The sequence below is a fragment of the Rhipicephalus microplus genome, chromosome X, assembly GCF_043290135.1.
Source record: "Rhipicephalus microplus isolate Deutch F79 chromosome X, USDA_Rmic, whole genome shotgun sequence".
Classification (NCBI taxonomy): Eukaryota; Metazoa; Arthropoda; class Arachnida; order Ixodida; family Ixodidae; genus Rhipicephalus; species Rhipicephalus microplus.
The window spans coordinates 13,032,279-13,039,155 of NC_134710.1; the positions used below are offsets into that span (position 1 = coordinate 13,032,279).

The 6,877-nt window shown below is 44.3% G+C and overlaps 1 long non-coding RNA gene across 1 annotated transcript; it reads right to left on the reverse strand.

Moving 5' to 3' along the window:
* Positions 1-2,406: 2,406 nt before the first annotated feature.
* On the reverse strand, positions 2,407-5,193 carry LOC142776791 (uncharacterized). The gene is made up of 2 exons (XR_012887808.1): positions 4,947-5,193; positions 2,407-3,407 (listed from the first exon to the last, which is right to left on the reverse strand). It is a non-coding gene; the product is annotated as an uncharacterized LOC142776791 (long non-coding RNA).
* Positions 5,194-6,877: the final 1,684 nt, after the last annotated feature.

Genomic DNA, 6,877 nt, shown 5'->3' on the forward strand with positions numbered 1-6,877 from the left:
AAATTGCAAGCAGCAATCAAAATATGAAGCCTAGAAATGGTACAGGGTCTTGAAGGGAGATTCTTCTAATGTAACTAGGAATTGATTAGAATAAGCAACAGCTTTGTTTCAAAGTTTTATTCGGACAGCTTCACTTGGTTATTATCGATTACTTCCACGCTTACTTACTAAATAGGCGTTTAGCGGTTGCACTGCATAGCACTCCTGTGGTCACTCTCAGGAGAGGTCGCGAACGCTCGGAAAGTTTATGTTGAGCCCGCTCATCTCAATTCCATGTGAGAGTGCCTCGTATTAAGTTAGCAGGGATGTCTAAAAGCAATTTACGACGAAGTCGTCCTCCGTAGCTATGGAGCCCACAGCATGTCTTGATGTCCGCAAGCCGAGCAATTGGCGACAGCTCGTTTTTTCACGCTTACGAGGATTGCATTAGGTTTCGCTTCACCGACAGTCAGCGACAAATGAAACCTCGATGGTCAGGTATCTAAAACTATAGCAGACTACATTTAAGAAATTTCGGCACCCCATTGGAATTTCCCACTCGCGCGGGTACACTTTGTGAACGCTTGGCAGTCCGAGAGCAGTTCACCGCAGCGACAAAATAACGTTGAGGAGGGTTCTCGGAAAGAGGTTCGTACACAAGGCGAACGATTACTGGGTGACTGCGAGCCAAATGGCAATAAAAAGGAACGAGTTGTACGACACCTCGTGTTACTGTAAAAGGGTAAGGAACTTGCTATTGTTTATAACGAGTAACCTTACTATTTTAACGAGTACGTTACTAAGTTGCTGAGAAAAGTAACGCGTTTCTGGTAATGCCGTTTCTTGTAACGCAGTACCTTGGACACAATGCAGAACATAAGAGAAAAGACTAAATGTGCAAATATTGGCGCAAACTACCGTATCAAAAATTCAACAATAGACGTCAGCTTCATCATATACAACTCTCCTTTCTGCTGTATCGAAACAGCAACGACAATACAGAAACTGCAAAGAGTGCGTTGATGTCGCCCAGGGACAGCAGGAACGGCGGGGAGTGAATCTTGTCTTTTTTTTTTTTTTTCAGCCGCGCCGATCGTGCGGGTTCACTGAGGCCTCTTGGTCGAGACGCGGCATGTAGTTTAATTGGATCTTCTATAATGGGCGCAAAAGTGGCGCGTTTCATACATCACAGGCACTTACGAGGTGTACCCGAGCCGAGATTGGTGACGCTGCACGCTTGCCCATAGGGGGCGTAGAGCGAACCTCGTGGAGAAAGCGCCTCCTTCGGTGGCCGTGCCCATAAATCTCCATTGAAGAACAATTCCAACACTACGGAAGCAAAAAAGGGGTTTCACTGCGCGAGGTGCTCCTAGAGACGTGACAGGCCTTGGCTGATCAAAGGATAGTATTTGCATATCAGCTTCCTTATCGCGTGTCCGGTGCCAGAAAGGAGCCGTCATTTCCCGCAGCCAATTAAAGTTGTCCACAAAGGCGGAACACCCCGGGGACGGGCCGCGCCGCTATCTCCATCCCGTGAATAATTCAGCCGCGGACGGTCTCGTTAGCGGACGCTTTTGTTTCACCACTGATAAGCAGGGGCCTTTGTCCCTCCAAGATGGCTGCATCCGTCTTCATTTCCCTCGACGCCTTCCCGCCGGCGGAAACAAAATCACCAGTGTTGCTTCTCCCTCGGCTTCTATTCAGGCGCACTGTTTCAATGTGCAAACGCACCACTTCCACCACCATGTCAATAACTTCGGTGTCGCCCTCTTGCCTCGTCGTGCATGGTGCTCAATGTCGCCCAACAATAAATCCTTAACAATAACTGACGGCGTTTTACGTCCCAAAACCACCATATGATTACGAGAGACGCCGTATTGGAGGGCTCTGGAAATTTCGACCACCTGGGGCTCTTAACGTGCATATACATCTAAGTACACAGGTTTCAAGCACTTCCGCCTACATTGAAAAGGCAGCCGCCGTCACTGGAATTCGATCCCATCATCGGCTGGGCCACATTCAAAACAATCAATCACTCTGTATGTAAAAGCCACCTCCGCGACTCTGGCATTTTTTTTATGATTACATTTACTTGCAACCGCAGAATGCTTGTTGAACTGTCAGTCATGTACGTAGCACTTGCACAATAACTGAAAAGTGTATGAGGTGTTATTTATTTATTTATTTATTTATTTATTTATTTATTTATTTATTTATTTATTTATTTATTTATTTATATCAAGCAACTGAGAAAGACGCCGTTATTTTCGACTGAGACTATGTTAAAGCCTCCTTCAACAATTTTTTCTCAATGCATTGATGTCACCAAGATACCTAAAACATTTTTTAGAGTTAAATGTAATAGCCCACTATCGCTGTTATTCAGGGTGCGAACACTTACATTTAGTTACTCACATCACACAGGAATTAGCTCATTTTTTATCGGAAGAGTTTATTATAAGGCTTGAAATGGCCACGCAAAAATAAAGGTCCAAATGGCAGCGCATTAACAGTATTAGAGTACTTGGTGACAAAATTATCATAATCAATGTGCTATCATTGGTACCTTCCTAAGTTGGATGGACTTATGACTATGACCATTGTCGTAATGAGTGGGCGGTTTTTCTGGTAGCAGACACAGTCTTCTGAACAGTGTTTTCTTGTTCTTGAGATATCTTTAAAAAATGGTCTCTGAACAAAAAAAAAACGTTTGAGCTCTTCTATTTCTTCTTATCTGGTTTCCAGTGAAACAAATTTATTCAATGTCCGGCACGTTGACCACCTGTGTCGGCCTTATCACTCGGTTTCAAGATTACAATAACAGCAGCACGTGTTGCTTCCTAGTAAACTTCCCCTCACTTTATTTATCCCTCAGTAACACCGAAGCAGAAAGCTTTGTCTTTTGAGTTGTGATGTGGTAAGGTAAAATTATGTTTAGGTTAGAAGAAAATATAATGGAAATATTTGGTCAGGCAGAGATCAAATTATTGAAGTTAGCGAGCTACTCACTAAGGCTTTAGTTGCCTGCCAATGCTGCTAGGCTGAGTCGACGCTTAAAACCGGAAGCTTTCTATGATTGTGTTTGTAAACAGCGAGAAGGTCCATACTGGGGGTAGAAGAGAGACTCTGTCACTTGGTAGATTTTCGGGCGCGCTTGCTGTATCAACCGGAAATTTATGCGGTGCCTTTAAGGATCACTTTTTTCTTTCCGGGCAAAGCTCTGTCTCCATTTTTTTTTTTTGTTCTCGTGCACTTCGATCTCAAGTGTGCTGTGTCATAACGGAAGACTGATGTACACTTTAAGAGCGAAAACTAAAAATAAAAAGTACAAATGAACAAATTAAAGTCGTGCACAGCTGGAGACATCACACTTGTGGCTTGCTATGTAGTCGCTCTTGTTCTGCGTTCGCAGCCATAAAAAATGGAACCTGAAAAGAAGGACACAATGAGATGAGTAAACGGAATCGTAAGGAGCTTGCAAAACCTTCTAAATAAGTGACTTACACAGACATAAAGCAGGCTCCCAAGAAAAGAACAAATGCAAACAGGCACAGTAACCACGTTTATTGCCATTATTGAGCAAAACGCAACTTCCAAATAGTAGCTTTTGTAATGCATGCGCCTTGGCGACAATCTGGCAGCGCAAGATGACGTGAGCTTCTTTTACAGAATAAAAGCAGTTATTTTGGGTTTCTTTCCGTAGGTGCAACTCGCTTATTTGTTTCTACATCCAGTGAAAGAAAATGAAGGACCAATTGTCAGGGCGAACGCCGCAGTTGATTTTCCCATCACTAATGGCGAGGCGCCAAACCCCAGGGACGCCGTCGTTTCTTCGCATGTGGCTGTCAGCTGGGGTAAAGGTGCTGAATAAGCAATCCGGGATTCGGGGAAAAACAACGCACACACAGTCTGAATAATTTCATTTCAACTGCCTTTTGTTTAACACAACATGGCGGTTTAATTAAACTGATCTGATATCAGCGTTTTTTTTTAAATAATTTTGCAACGAAAGCATGTTTTCACGTAAAAGAAGGCTAAACCACGTTTGTCAGGCCCGTACCCCCCTCCCCCCCCCCTCCGAAATTGATGTTTAAGCAGGGTATATAACCGACAATGAATAATGAAAATAGGGGTCTTTCAAGACGTTCAACAAGTGCCCCCCACCCCCCACCCCCAATTGTGGCTACGGGCCCGCAATATAGGCACTGGCTAGCACGCATAAAAGCACTCCTTTTCCGAGAAATGGCTTCAAAATTTGCATTCAGAATAAGCTCAGCTTTGCGCCGGCCTATTCCGAGAACTAAGCCCATCTTCTGGCAGTCAAGGGTACGCGGTGAGCGGTTATTGATCGCGGGTCGCACAAACGCAACCCATCGTTGAATACTCAGTGAAACATATGTGGCTAAAAGCGAACGACTTCAAACGCGCGCGGAAGCCGTCTACGTTGACACAACGCATGACATATGCTAGAACTACCGCACATGGCTCCCAAAAACACGTATATGCACTTGATTGTGTTATAACGCCGAAAGTCATTGTACATGTGAGAAAAGCAGAAAAACAGCAAACAAAAACAAGGGAAAACGGCGCACGGCGGCGGCCGCAACAACCCGCGCCATCGAAGTGACCCGCGGGAGCGCGCTGCCCGCTCGAGTTTCGATGGAAATGTTATGACGTAGCCTTAAGCGCACCTCAAAACGATGTCAAGAACTCTCAGCAGTGCAGACACAATGTGCGATCAGCAAGTAATCGGCCTTCATAAGTGATCGCGTCCCTGATTCTATGAGAGGTGCACAGCCTTACACAACAACGCGCATAGTGGTGTTAACTCGTTAAGTGACAGTTTTAATTGGGCATCTGCAACAACCGCGCGAATGCATCTTACTGTTGCAGCCTGCTTCTGCAGAGCCGGTGCAGATGCCCAGCCAGCGCTGCGTAATTAGTACCTACGAAAACAGTACGCTCACCGTCAACAGGCACATGTTGTCCGTGTCCGCAGCTCAATGCTTATTCCTTACTCCCAGCGTTCCTTCAAGCAGGGAGGCTGGCGTGACCACCGCCGAACATTCGCATGTTCGCTCCAACTCGAAACTACCAAGACACGCAACCAGCGAAACGACCGCAACGGATTCAAACACCGAGGAATCAAAGGGTGGGGAAGACAGAGAAAGATATGAAGCGGAGGCAGTGGAGCCACTGGTGGTGGTGCCCGCACCGGCGCCGACAGGCGGCAATGAGAGAGGAGCCCGCCACGACGACGCCGAAGGGCAAATGCACGATGTGTTCGACACGGAAGGCAATCGAAGCGCTTGTCACGAGAGTTCTGTTACTCCGTATGGTGACTCTCTTTTTGTGCGTCTACTTCCCAAAAATGATCAACTGAGTACATGAAGAGGATTAGCGTGTCAGAATCCTCTTCGGACTTCTTTATTCTTCTTGGAGTGTAATTAGGTTCTATTCAATCCGGCGAAGATTTTAACTCATTGTTAATTTCAAACTGTTTTTTTAAGCGAAGCTTCCAATGCCTCCCAAGTGTCAGTGAAGTTGCAGGCATACAGCAAGAAAACCCGGCTCACGAAAGCGCTAAAATACGCGGTGCGCAGCTCACATGCGAATCTTCAAATGCACCGCATTCCAATAAACAATACTATCTCGATCGTGGGCTTGTCGGTGATCAGCTGTTTTGTGATATGGTAATCTGACCATTCATCGAGGTTATCGACGTGACTCGTCATTTGACCTTACCGCATTAACATTGATGTCTGGGTGTGAAGGCTTGACTGCCGTTGTTGCACGTGGCAACTGAAGCGTTGCGCTACTGAGCACGTCGACAACGCTCCAATTCCAGGCATGGAGATAAGGAAACGCTTTCAATGGAGAATTTGCGCAATGCGACATGAACAAAGAGAAAGAAATAAGAAAAAAAGGGACTCAATTTTTGCCCCATGTTCCTGATAGGATTTATGCTCAATTTTTTGCGTCCCTGTCACAATCAGTAATGGGGGCATTTATATTACTTGTGTTTTTTAAAACACAAAGATAGCCCAAAACACATAAGACGCGTGCGTTACACTTTCGTGAAATATAGCTCACTTTCACTTTCTAGATAAGCTTCAATTTCAAAAAAAAAAAAAAAAACGGGCCTGCGTTGCTCGCACTGCCCATAAAAAATGTGGCAGAGCGACTTTTTTGAACACTGTACGAGCCACTTTTACGCAGCACAATTCACAATCGCATGGTATCTACTAAGCGATTAAGTCATAATTTTGGTGTAGTGGGTCCACTATGCCATCATTTGTAATTCTTCGAGAAAATCCTAGCACCCACAACACACTTGTACAGAATTACGTGCACTTCGTTGATGCTGATGTTGCTGACAAGGAAGGAGAGCTATGTCTGAGACTGTTATAATGCGTTCGAGCATTCAATTAGCCATTCGTTACGTGGTTCACATTGTGTCACGCTTGGTTGTTACATTACTGTTCTAGAATTATTTATTACACTTGCTAACGCGATTCCTTGCCCGACAAAGCCTGCACAGGGTCAGTTTCAATGAAGTCTAAAGCTTCGGCCAGGCTCAGGGCTTGAATGCTGGCCTGCCACACAAAGGGCTCGTGTTCAAATGCCGTTCCGTTAGTGGTAGTTCTTATTTTGTTTTTTTTTATTTCACTCAAAGGCGTTTTTGGACACCAATGGTGACGAGCAACCATGACTCTCTGTCTGTGATCTCATAAATGACACCGACGCAAAACGACAACGAACAAGTATATATATATATATATATATATATATATATATATATATATATATATATATATATATATATATATATATATATATATATATATATATATATATATATATATATATATATATATATATATATATATATATATAT